Below are 14,400 nucleotides of genomic sequence, written 5' to 3'. Positions count from 1 at the left end.
TATATATATAAACATATATATATATATATATATATTATATATATATATATATATATATATATATATATATATATATATATATATATATATATATATATAACGTGGTAATATTTTCCTTTTGAAAATTAAGTGTAAATAATATGTAAAGTGGGTGTATAATAATAAAATAAACAATGTGTTGCTTTGTAATTAAAGTTTATAATTAAAGTTTATTCTTAATTCATCTTTATAATATGTTTCTATCTATCTATCTATCTATCTATTTGATTCTGACAGTTAATAATATTATCGGAAGTCTTTTGTTTAATTCTGTGCGACGCATGCGGCATCTGGTGGTAGAACTGTTTTATGTAGGTACTTTTTGTAAGTACTTAATAAAATGTATAGGTAGGTACCTAGGTATTTTATTACATCTCCCCCCTTGGGGATGAAAATTCATAGTAAAATTTTCACTCGTCCTCCGGATCATCTTCTTGTAGTGAAGGGACTGGTATAAGTTTAGTGATATGATAAAGTTTTTATTTTTATTTTTTCCTCCTATCTTTTTTCCTTCTTTTTTTTTTTTCTTTTTTTCTTTATTGTTTTTTTTTCTTTCTTTCTTTTTTTTTCTTTTTTTTCCGTTCTTTTTTTTCTTTCTTTTTTTTGTATTTTTTTTTTCTTCTTGACGCTTTTAAAGTAGACACAGTTTTTCTCAATCCATTTGTTTTTTTCTTTTGAATTCCTTCATTTTTATTCAGATCTCTTAAAGTATCTTCTAATATAACCAAATGTACAACTTTTAATTGTTCATCTGCATTTTTATTCGATTCTAAAACTGGGTTCCGGCTTAGACAATCTACTTCTAAATTTTTCTTTCCTGGAGTATATTTTATTTCATCTTTCGTAGAAGTTTTTTCTACTTTATTTTTATTTTCATTTTTCAAGCACTGTTTCTGTGTTATTTGTATGTCTTCATTTTTATTCTGATCTTTTAAAATATCTTCTAATTTAACCAAATTTACAACTTTTAATTGTTCATCTGCATTTTCATTCGATTTTAATACTGGATTCCTGCTTAGACAATCTACTTCTAAATTCTTCTTTCCTGGAGTATATTTTGTTTTATCTTTCGTAGAAGTTTTTTCTACTTTATTTTTATTTTCATTTTTCAAGCACTGTTTCTGTGTTATTTGTATGTCTTTATTTTTATTCTCATCTTTTAAATTATCTTCTAATTTAACCAAATTTACAACTTTTAATTGTTCATCTGCATTTTCATTCGGTTTTAATACTGGATTCCTGCTTAGACAATCTACTTCTAAATTCTTCTTTCCTGGAGTATATTTTATTTTATCTTTCGTAGAAGTTTTTTCTACTTTATTTTTATTTTCATCTTTCAAGCACTGTTTCTGTGTTATTTGTATGTCTTCATTTTTATTCTGATCTTTTAAAATATCTTCTAATTTAACCAAATTTACAACTTTTAATTGTTCATTTGCATTTTCCTTCGATTCTAATACTGGATTCCTGCTCACACAATCTGCTTCGAAATTCTTCTTTTCTGGAGTATTTTTTATTTTATATTTTGTAGAATTTTTTTTCACATGATTTTTATTTTTAATTTTATCACTAGTTCTTAAATTTCCACGTCTTCTTTGATTATCTTCTAATCGTTTTCTTTGATCATCTTCTAATTTTTCTCTCTCACTCCGAACATATTGTAGTAATTGTTTTAATACATCTAATGTTTCATAATCCATTTCCAATTAACAAAATTGTCGTTTTATAACGTGGTAATATTTTCCTTTTGAAAATTAAGTGTAAATAATATGTAAAGTGGGTGTATAATAATAAAATAAACAATGTGTTGCTTTGTAATTAAAGTTTATAATTAAAGTTTATTCTTAATTCATCTTTATAATATGTTTCTATCTATCTATCTATCTATCTATTTGATTCTGACAGTTAATAATATTATCGGAAGTCTTTTGTTTAATTCTGTGCGACGCATGCGGCATCTGGTGGTAGAACTGTTTTATGTAGGTACTTTTTGTAAGTACTTAATAAAATGTATAGGTAGGTACCTAGGTATTTTATTACATATATATATATATATATATATATATATATATATATAATATATATATATATATATATATATATATATATATATATATATATATATATATATATATATATATATGTATATATATGTATATGTATATTTATATATATATATATATGTATATATATATATATATATATATATATATATATATATATATATATTATATAGTCAATCGTTTTTGACATTTGTAAACTAGACAGTTGCAGTAAAAACAGGTTGCGATTTTTTTATGAATAACTTTTTCACTAAAAAATAAAACGATTTTGAGGGTTGAAAAATTTTAAACGGACTTTAAAAAAAAATAATTGTTAAAGATGATATCCTTCAAGTGGCTGCCGCCAGTGTTGATACACATTTGTGCCCGTTTTGTCAATCTGTTTGTATACTGCAAATGTCAAGTTCACAAAGTTCAATATGATTGACGTACGACACCATTTGTAAAAAATATAACGTCTTCCGATAGGGTATTTAATTTTGTACCACCTGTACACGGAAATTAAAGAGAGTTATTTTCAGTATTTTCCACACGGCTCCATGAAGAAGTTACTTATTTCATCACAAACTTTAAATTGCATTTCAACTGCACTGACAAACTGTGCATCCGTCTACATTATATAGTTAAACGTACGAGTGCATCTCTTTCGAAATTCTATGTCGTAAAACTGATGAGAAACACAAACATTTGCGTATGAATGATTGAAACTGTTAATTATTTAATAGCACTAAAAATTAGTTTATTCATAATTAAATATATTTCATGGCTATACAGAGATATTTCTGCTAAATACTAAATTTTTATTTCATATTTCAAACCCTTATCCGCATCCGATGGTGCATAGGGCACTGCATCGTATTGACGCAGTGTTATCTTCATCGTTAATACATGACGGAAAGGTTTCTCTGCTCCTCCGCTTCAGGTACAGTCCAGAGTAATATTTAATAAATATTAGAGTAAAAAATTACTTATATTTATTTGATCCTCTCCCTGGAAATCAAACCCAGGATCACCAGTTTGGTAGCTGAGCGTGCTGACCATTAATTACACTATGGAGGCGGACATTATTTGTTATTTAATAGCACTAAAATATAGTTTATTCATAACAAAATATTACTCATACCTGTATAAAAATAATTCTGCCACGTGGTTTACTACTAAATATCAAGTTTATTTTCCATTTGTTATCTAGAATGTATTTAAAGGGATGACAGTGTGATCTCTCCCTATCTTTCCCTCCAGGTTACCAATCACAAGTCGTTCCAGGTTATCCTCATTGCCAAAGAACTAAAAAAATCCGTCGTGTACAGACACTGGCCAAAGTCAAGCCATCCAAGTTTAACTCCTGACGAACGACATGGCTGCTATATATTTTGCATACCCGTAATCTCAAAGTTCTAAGTAATTTTCACACAGCAATGTGTTTGAATCATTTGAGAAAAGGTAATATTAAATAAGTATTTATTTTTAAAAATAACACTTGTCAGAAAACGCTACTTTCAAATTAATCGCCTGCATATTTAATCGACCGCGAAATGCATCCAATGCTGAAATAAAATTCCGAAGAATTCTTTAGGGAAAAATTATATTGAAATATGTTTTCATAAACGTTCCGCGGCATGCTAAGACGCTATACCAGGACAGCAGGACGCCACCCTAAATAACACGGGGATATTAAATTGTATCATTTTCACTCAACGGTGAGATATTCCCCAATGAAAATTCCTAGTGCACCGCGCATGCCAACTCTCTTTGTTGGTGACTATTTTTAGAGCTTTAGATAATACATACTCATATCTTTGAAACGAGCTAAATTTGGGTCGGCTGGTACTTGCACCGCATTTTCCAATAGATCACAGGTTCCCAACCGTTTTTATCGAGCGCCCCTTGCCAAAATTCGAAGAAGGGAAGGTTGCCAGAGTGATCCCTCATGGAGATCGAGGAGGAACAAAAATATATTGCCTACTTCTAAGGTTTGAGTCAAGAAAAAAAATTCGTAACTTGTGAAATGGATCCGTAATAGTGTCGATGATTAATGGTAATGACTGTAAATTTTCTGCAAGTGTTTGGCACTGTTCCGTGTCTGTCTGCTGTGCTTTTCGGGGTTGTGGAGGCGTCTGTGTACCAGCCAACGTCGGGTCGGAATCGGATCTAGCTATCTAGCTGAACTAACTACTAATCCCTTTCACTGCTTACACTGGGGCACTTCTAGAAATTTTGGTGGTAGTTTTACAAATTTGTATTTTTTTAGATTGGCAGTGACAGGGGCATTGAAAACTATTAAATTAAAATTCACAGTTGAATTGGGGTAGTCTTTTGTTTCACTATAATTTATAATTAATTTTCTATAATTTTCACAACTTAGTTAATAAAACAAATAACAAAAAATGCTATGCAAGAGAGGGTCTGTCAGGAAGCCTGACGCTGATAAGATGCTCCTGTATCAGTTCCGGGAATGCGGTGGGACAACTTTCAATGCCCATCCTTAGCCCTCCTTTCAGCCTCCTAGGGCTTCAGCTATTTCCTAGAAACCTCTCCAGCGCCAGCTGGGGGACAGAAACGCCCACGTTGCTATCCTATACAAAATATTAGACTATAAATATCTGCCTCCGTAGTGTAATGGTCAGCACGCTCGGCTTCCGTTCTGGAGGTCTCGAGTTCGATTCCCCGGGGGGGTCAAATAAATACAAGTGATTTTTTTCACTGTAATATTTATTCAATATTACCCTGGACTGGTACCTGAAGCGGAGGGCTGATCACCTTTCCTTCATGTATAAACGATCAAGATAACACTGCGTTTATATGAAGCAGTGCCCTATGCACCATTGGGGTGCGGATAAGGGTTTTATTATTATTATAAATATGCTATGTTTTACATATACTGCTCGGCTGTCCAAACTCAAAACACAGTAAGGGACATTTTTTGTAGTACGTTTTTTTTTGCATTTTTGGACTAATTAGATTCTACTTAGTCCAAAAATGCAAAAAAAACCTACTACAAAAAAATGTTCTTTACTGTGTTTTAAGTTTGGACAGCCGTGCTGGGTAATATATCCAAAATTAAACATGGTTATCTGGTTTGAATTCTGATTTTATTTACTTTTACTTATATGATAATATATGACAAAAACTTTAGTAGATCGTTTTAAAAGTTTAATAATATAATAAAATGTATTAAAAATAAATATCAAGCCACTTTTTGAACTTTTTTTGTGCAACAGATCTTTTTAGGTAAAATCTGAACGTTTTTTCTCAATTCGAAAAATATTTAGGATATTTAAAAACATAATTAAACTATACCTTTTCTTCAAAAGAAATCATCAAATGAACATTTACAAGTTCATTTATATAGATAGGTATGTATGTGTGTGTGTGTATGTGATCATGACTATTAACATGTAAATTGGAAGCGAATGGTTGTTAAGTTATTTTAACTTGTCGAATAACAAATCAGGGACTCTCTTTGTACGTACTTGTGTTTATTTTTTCATTGTTTTATACTCGCAACTTATTACGCAGGGTTTAAAAAAGCTTAAAAGCAAAAGACTTTGGGATAATCTCAAAGGATTCGAATTGGCTTGGCCTCGGGGAGAGGCTGGAAACCCGGTAGGGTGGAAAACACTCGAAACAATCTGATATTAAATATATTTAATAATACCCACTTTATTTATGTAATATTTAACATTTTCAGACTCGGAATATAAATGCTTTTTCCGAATTTTTGGCAGAAGTTTTTTATTTTACATAGGCTTTGTTGTTTTTTGTTGTTTTTGGTAGGCAAGTTTTGGGGAAATTTTTAATTAAATATTTCTCAGAATCATTTTAACATATTTCATAAAAATATTACTTCTTCTTGGTCTTACGTTATCCTCCTCTGATGTGTGATAGTAAGAGCGTCAAGCTACTACGCTAGAAGTCCGGGGTTCGATTCCTACAGGGGTCAAAATAAAAATGACTGCATTTCTATATCTCAACATGGATGTAGAAAAATGTGGAACCCTGAATATTTACAGGGCTTATAACCTCCGTGGTGTAATGGTTAGCGTATTATGCTACCGTTATGGAGATCTGGCTTCAATTCCAAGGGGAGAGATGAATAAATATTAGTGATTTTACACTCTAATATTTATTTAATGTTACCCTGGACTGGTCCCTGATGTTCAAAAGTGCCATCGTGTAAGTAAAGATCACAATATTACTGCGTCAATACGATGCAGTGCCCTATGCACCTTTGGGTGTGGATAAGAATTAGAAGAAGAATAAGCTGTAAGCCACCTATAGTATTGATATATCATCCGTAGCGTGAATAAAATGTATTATCTGAAATAAAAAAATTTAAAAATGTTTTTAACTATTATATTTAGACTTTTTATAGGTTAATAATTAGTTATTGCAGGTTAACTTTCGATATTTTATGTGAAAGAAGATGCTCGTATACTAGTACGTTAAAAATATTTTCGATATTGTTATTGAAGATGAAAAGAAAATTCCTGTACTGGAATCGGTATTTTCTAAGCCTTAGCGTTATATTAGTTGGTGTAGAAGACATATGAAGGGTTCTTTGTATGTTATTCTCCAGTTCAATTAAAGTAGTGAAACTTAATCTAGGTACAATATGAGTTTTAAAACGCTTTCCTTGGCCTGTTCTTTATTTTTCCTCTCCCGATATACAAAGGAAAAGTTTTCGACATCAAAGTCTCCGCAACGTTTGGGTTAGAAAAACCTATCCAAGATATGCGGTCAGATAAAATAACATTTTCTACTTCAGAGAGCGCCCAGCTTTGTCAGATATTTTAATTATACTCTCGCAAGATACAAACTTTTCATACAATCACTAAACTTTCATGTTTCTATCCTTCCCTCGGAGATTTTCAATATGATTCTACCGTCAAGTTCCACGTGTAGAATTAGCCCGACCATTCTATATATCGACCTTTCTACGTAATACTATCGTGAGCTATAATGTGCTATTTTATAAAAAAAATATTTAAGCATACAATATTCACTTAGTTTTTATTCGAAAAACAGTAATTATCAGCAAAATATGTTTTATTTTCATACACAATTTCTAAGATTTAGTGAAATAAAGATTTTTAACATAAATATTTATGAAGTTTGTATTCAAAAAAGTAATTATCAGAAAAATACTTTTTATTTTCTTATAAAACTTCTTAGATTTATCCCATTTATCAGGCGAATGTAGTTAGAAAAAAAGCAGAGGAAGATCGAAAAACTTGGCTTCATCAGGTATGCAAATACTTGAAAGTGGTTAGGTCAGGAGTCAAAATAATCGGAGTGTATTTGTGAAGAGATGCATGAATGTGGAAGAGGCAAAGACAGACTGGTGTGGCGTTCTATTCTCTCTCTGCATACCCCTGCGGTGAAGCGGCGTGATGGTTACTTAGTTTGTAATCACCCTGTAAGTAGAAGTTACCAATAAAAAATAGGTACTTATTATTAAACTTAAAACGATTCAATTAAAACAATGTCAAAGAATTATTATAGAAGAAAATTAATACCGGGAATCGTAATGAATAAATAGTATATGTACATATATACCCAACTACGCGATGACGCTTGACGCCTTTCATTATGTACCTGTATGAGAGAGACACGAGAGTTTTTAATAAGTATTGAAATTATAATTACTTTTTGTTAGGAAACTATTCGCAACGCGTGAGTCGCGATTTTGTAGTAAAAAGCTCTAAAGAACGTGCTTATGCCTCAGTCAAATTAAAATATCTTTAACGCCGTTTTCCTTCAGTACCGGAGTATACTGTATGTCTGTATAAACATCGCGGTAGGTACATTCCGAAGCTGTATAAAAGTATTTTACGATGTATAAAACGTTTTCAAAAGTCATTAAGACTTCAAACATGACCCTTGTAACTTTTCCGAGCGAATGTATCTACATTAAACCAACGAGTTTAACCCAGGATCACAGGCGCCTTACACGCGTGAGCATTTTTCTCGTTTCTCGTCATTTGTTTTTGATGTTTGTATTTTTTAACCAATAAATCTGAAGCCGATCTTTCAAATTACAGTTCTTTTGCATTTATGCACTTTTGCACTTTTGCAGGCTTCTTACGGCGTAACAAAATCTCTGATCATTTTTCTCACTACGTTTTCGATATTTGTTTTTCATAAAGCCGATTTTTGTCTTCTCGCAAATGACAGTTCTTTTGTATTTATCGCAGTCCCCTTACGTCGTAACACGATCACGGACACGAGAGCATTTTCCTCACTTTGTTTTCGATATTTGCATTTTTAACCAACAATCGTTTGACTGATTTTTAATTTGTTTCAAATAATAGGCATTTTACTTTGTGTTGAAAGTAATTCATTTAAAAAATACTATTCAAACCAATTACCAAAATCTAAAAATATAAATTAAATTATTGCGAAAATAATGCATTTTTGTAATGTAAACATGAAAATTCTTGATAAAAATTAACTTAGAATGGTGACAGTGGTTGAGTTTCGTCAATAATCTAGATATTCGTTGAAGAGATATAAAAGAAAGAAATACTTAACATAATAAATATTTCAGAATTTAATAATAATTAATTACTACCTAAACGTTAAGTATGTATCATAAAAAGATTTTTTTTAAATGCACTTGCTTATAATTATAAATAATACCTACAAGAAAATATTGATTAACGGTATAAATAACCCTTTTGAAAACCGAAATCAGTATGTTTTGAAAAACATTATAAAAATATAATTTTTTTGACATCTCATCAAAGATGAAGAAGAATATGGAAGTCTGGGCATTTACGGGGCTGACGACCGTCATAGGCTGGTTTAATGATCACTTTACACACGTGTAACATTCACCAATTCTACCCATTATTGACAACCACACTACTGAAATTCCCCGTAAATGCCCAGACTTCCATATTCTTCTTCATCTTTGATGAGATGTCAAAAAAATTATATGAAAGTAACTCCTGTAATTGGAGATAATCCAGATTTTGTGAACACACTCAAAATATTATAAAAATATGTTTTTTTTTTCAAAAGGCTTCAACAAAATGCGCACAGCGCCAGTAACTCGGGGTTAAGAAAAGGGTCGGTTTCCAGGAAAGAACGTTCCAGAACTCGACGTAAGAATGGAGCACCTGCCTTCTGGACCACTTGTCTCGCTAGTCGGATGAACAATTAATTACGAAACTAATAACTCAATTTCCATTTAGTTTACCCAACTGTACTAGAACATCCAGAGAAACACTAAACTAGAGGAGAAGACTTCGTCTCGCTAGAGCTAGGCGGATCGCGCTCACGAAGGACAACAAAAATTGAATTTGTTTCTTCACTCTACAACAAAGTACTGTTTTACACTGTTCTAGAACAAAGGCGCGCTTCAAAAGAAAATGTTACATATTTACAGCCAAATAAAGTGTCTCATAATTTAATAAAAACTTTCACACGACTCTTTGGTGTCCTACCTTGAATACGTAAATAATACCGCCTCCGTGGTGTAATGGTTGGCGCGTTTAACTACCGTGCTGGAGGCTCCAGGTTCGATTTCCAGGGGGACTCATATCAAATATTAATGAACTCTGAACATTAACTGATTGATTACCTTGCCTTCATGTAAGCAACGATCAAGATAATACTGGGTCGGTACGATCCAGTGCCCAATGCACAATATGGTGCGGATAAGGATTAATTGAAGAAATAGAAGAAGATAAAGCACAAAAGGGACTCGTTTTAAAGTTTGTAAGAGTGTGAGTATGGAACCCCGAGTGTCCGAGTCGTTGCTGCTATTCTCATGTTCATTGCTACTACTCCTGCTCTATTCCCCTCTTCATACAGTAGGTATGACTCTCTCCTGCACTTACATCGTCTGTTTCCCAAAAAATTAATTTCACTCATATATCCATTTCAATAAAATTATATACGAGTATTTCCCATTTCATTTTTTTATCTTTCTTTTCATTTCTTGTAATGATTTAACGTTAGTTACCTGAATATAAAACAAAACGGTGCTTGAAAATTATATCGGAACACGTGTCACGATAGATTTTTTGAAATAGTGGAATTCACTTAGTTTTTCCGTTTGTTGTTTTGATTGGAATAAAAAATATGTTAATAAAAAATGAAATCAAAAATCTAAAGCGCTGAACTACATGTAATTGACGATCAGGTTAACAGCGTGTCAATCCGATGCGGTGTCCGATGCACCATTTAAGAAAGAAAAATAATTAAAGAATGCTTTTTAAAAATGTTGTTTAGAAAATATATATATCTTCATACAAGTTCATTGTTGGCCGTTGGCATGAGCCCCGTGAGCTACATTTGATTTAGTTTCAGTACCAAACTCTGAAACCGATGTCAACAATCCTGTAGGTTGGTTTACTGAGAAATCAAATAGAAATCGTGCTAAAACTTTCCGCGTAAAGGAAATTAAATAAAGAAGCACACGAGGGAAACAATGAGAAGGGAACTTTCTAGGAGGGATAGAAAACCTGAAATTATATTCTATGTAACTACACATATGGTACACAGGGGCGTGCTTTCCATATATACGTAGGCAGAAAAGCAGTGCCTGTCCTAACTTATCCGCGTGACATATAAAAACGCAACCAGTACCTACCCTACCTTACTAAGTAGTACCTAGCTTACCTTACTACCTACCTCTACCGCCTACCCTAATTAATTCTCTGTGTGCACCACATCACATCACAGTATCGAACAGATTAATTGAAACAATACTTTTTTTTCGTATTTTCAACACCCTCTAAAAAAATGTTTTGGGGGTGTTCCTCGTATTATGGACCAGGATTGCTTCTTTTAGTGACTAAGATGATAAATAGCGAGCAGTATCACCCAATTCTACTGAAAAAATACTACCAGAGATTCAAAAACGAAGGTCAAATGGTAACGGAATATTTCAGCAGGATTTAACCCCCTGCCATAAATCCAAAAAAATTATGAAAATATACACACAAAAACAATGAACTATGTTGAACTGGTCAAAAAATTTGCCAAACATAAATCTAATTGAAAATCTATGGGCAATCTGTATGAATCGGCTCTCCAAATTGATTGCACTACGGTGGAAAAGCTCAATTTGTCCATTATTCAGGTATGGTTTTGAGACGAAAATTAGTGGTTTATATGTTGTTTTTCTGGGAGGTGCTTTCATGTGATATCAGTAATTCTTAAATTCATTATAATATTGTTTTAGCGTATGGCTTTATTATTTATCAAGTGCTGAAATTTCCTTGCTTATCACTCTTTTAATTTGCCGCATTTCTCATATCGCCCATTCCTTTGAACAATATACTTTTTTTATACTGTTTTGGTTTTCATTTGATATTCCCCCAGACTAGGCCTGTCTAGTAAAATGCATTAATTTTATTAAAGATCTTGTATCGAGAACCAGTCTAAAGCATAATGAAATATTTTTTCAATTTCAGAAATTGTGTGTCAACTGTGAATTTATGCTGCGAATTAAAACTGCTAGATATATACACAAGGTTTTCAGAATATAACCCATCCAGGTTTCATGGTGTTGTTATGAGAATTTTGGAACCCAGAGCAACAGCGTTAGTCTTTAGGTAATTATAACCCTTTTTATACATATCGCTCACTCCTTTCAAGAACGTCATATATCAAAAATCGACAATTTTCAGCTGTGCATGTTTTCGGAATGCCCAGAAAATGTACTATATCTCAGCAAAAGAGGCATATTTTTAACATAATATTTACCCGCTACAGGGCAAAAAGTGTTGTTTTTGCATTTCGATGAAAAGGTATTGTTTAATTATTTTTTTTAATAAACCAAATATTTTTCAAATGGAGAAAAAACATTCAGGTTTTACCTAAAAAGATCTGTTGCATAGTAAAAAGTTCAATAAGTGGCTTGATATTTAATTTTATTATATGTTTAAACTTTCAAAACGATCTCCTGAAAAATCATGTTTTTTTTTATATGTATATTACGTTGTTGAAAGGAGTGAGCTATATGTGTAATATCAACCAATTTTTTTGGTCGTCGAGACGTCGCGCGTGGGAATACAACTCCCAATAACGGTGATATATCCCGACGAACAGCAACCGTATTCTACGTGAGTATCTTTTCTTCACCAAATTTCTCAGCTGAGCTTTTCGAAAACCAATTGATATTTGCAATATTTTTATAATTTAAAAAAAAGTTATTTCCATCGATACCCCACTCGAGCCGTATTCTTATTTAAAACTTGAAAGATGACCCCAAATAAGTAACTACTTAACAATTTCTTATTTGTATTTGCTCGCGTACAATATGCTCTTATATCTTATTGAAGTTGGTAAATGTTGTAATTTTTAATAAATAATATGACATTTCACACTGTGTAGCTTTTTGTTTATTTTTCTTTTGTCTCGGACTCCGGGTCTCTAGGTTCGAGATCATTCTACCACAACTTGATTCAAATAAAAGTAACATTTCCCTTGAAAAATATGTGTTATAAAAAAAACAGAACGTTGTACTTTCTCGAATGCGTAACTTGTACAGATTGTTTAAATCTTACTTCGGGATTTAGTTTTACCACCCTGAAACGTATGCAGATATACTAATATACAACCAGAGTATGTTTTTTCTTCTTTTTTCTTTAATGGAACGAACAACCCTTATCTACAACGAATATTTCTGATTTTTTTAAATTATTTTCTTTTATATTTTATAAATTGTATTTTCGGCATATTAAAGAACGCCATTACTTAAATGGGATACAGCATTATGTAAATGATTTTTTTATGACATATGTTTTTCGAATAAATAAACTCGTATATATCATGTTATCTTGTTTACCAGGATAATTTTAAAAAATGAGGAAAATAGGATACAGAGAAAGTGTGTGTATAAAATTCCAACAAAATGTTATTTTATTTACTCTGCTGTCGATGTTTTTCCCGGAAACCGTTAATTATTAAAATCTTCTCTTGGAAAATGGCCGGTATTAAAGGTAGAGTAATCATACCATATTCCTCAAAGGGATTTCCTGTGTAGAGTCAAAATCCTTCTCTCCTAAGTATGTTTTTTCCTCCTCATATAATTGAGGGAAAATCTTTTGATGTTATAAAATTTCTTATTATTAAATCACCGAAATACACTACACATGGCGGAAGGTTGAATACAAAATATTCATTTACAAACCAGAAAGGCAACAAACTTCTCATTTATTATTATGATACCTAGAGTTTCCATTTATTGCAGTATCCTCGAGATGTGTCCTTGGCGTGGTATCCCAGCGTTGCGACGATCCAAATAATGTCCTGATATTTTATCGACATATTGCGAATTGAATTTTCACATGAGTTGTAAACAATTTTTTTTCTAAAAGTTCTTGAATTAAATCTTTTTCATTTCAAACCCTCATCCGCACCCCAATGGTGCATAGGGTACTGCATCATATAAACGCAGTGTTATCTTGATCATTAACACATGAAGGAAAGGTGATTACCCCTCCGCTTCAGGTACCAGTCCAGGGTAATATGGAATAAATATTAGAGTGAGAAAATCACTTTTATTTATTTGACCACCCTGAGAATTGAACCCGGGACATCCAGAACGGTAGCTGAGTGTGCTGACCATTACACTTCGGAGGCGGCCAACTAAATCAATCAAATCTTACTACATTTTTTACAAAAAAATGTAAATTCTTTACTCTTATGAGTCAAGTGTATTGCGAGTAGAAAAGAATAGAAATTAAAAGTTCATAATTGACAATAACTTTTTTCCATATTTTATGATACTCAATTTGAAAGTCAATAAAAAGAAAACAAACAAAACAAATTCTTAATACGATAAATCAATAAAAAATAAATAACAATCAATAAAAAATTAATTCTTTAAAAAATAACAATAAAAAATACCAAACTTAAACGCTTATCGTTAGATCCATACACTTGTGTCATCCAAATACTCTACATTAATGTTATAAAAAGTTTTATTTTACAATTTACGCTGTTTATAACAAATCTCTCTCTCTCTAACTTTTTTTCATTTTCTTCATTTCAAACCATTATCCACACCCAATGGTGCATAGGGCACTGCATCATATAAACGCAGTGTTATCTTGATCGTTAATACACGAAGAAAAGGCGATCAGCCCTCCCTCCACTTTAAGAGTGAAAAAATCATTTATATTTATTTGACCCCCTGGGAATCGAACCCGGGACCTCCAAAATGGTAGCCGAGCGTGCTTGCAATTACACTACGGAGGCGGACCCTAACTCTTAATTTTACCCGCATCCAATGATGCATAGGGCACTGCATTATTATCTTATTCACTAAATACATGAA

Source organism: Brachycentrus maculatus, unplaced genomic scaffold (assembly GCF_059751285.1).
Source record: "Brachycentrus maculatus isolate JH-2025_06_01 unplaced genomic scaffold, ASM5975128v1 h1tg000107l, whole genome shotgun sequence".
NCBI classification, from domain to species: domain Eukaryota; kingdom Metazoa; phylum Arthropoda; class Insecta; order Trichoptera; family Brachycentridae; genus Brachycentrus; species Brachycentrus maculatus.
This window is presented reverse-complemented; position numbering follows the sequence as displayed.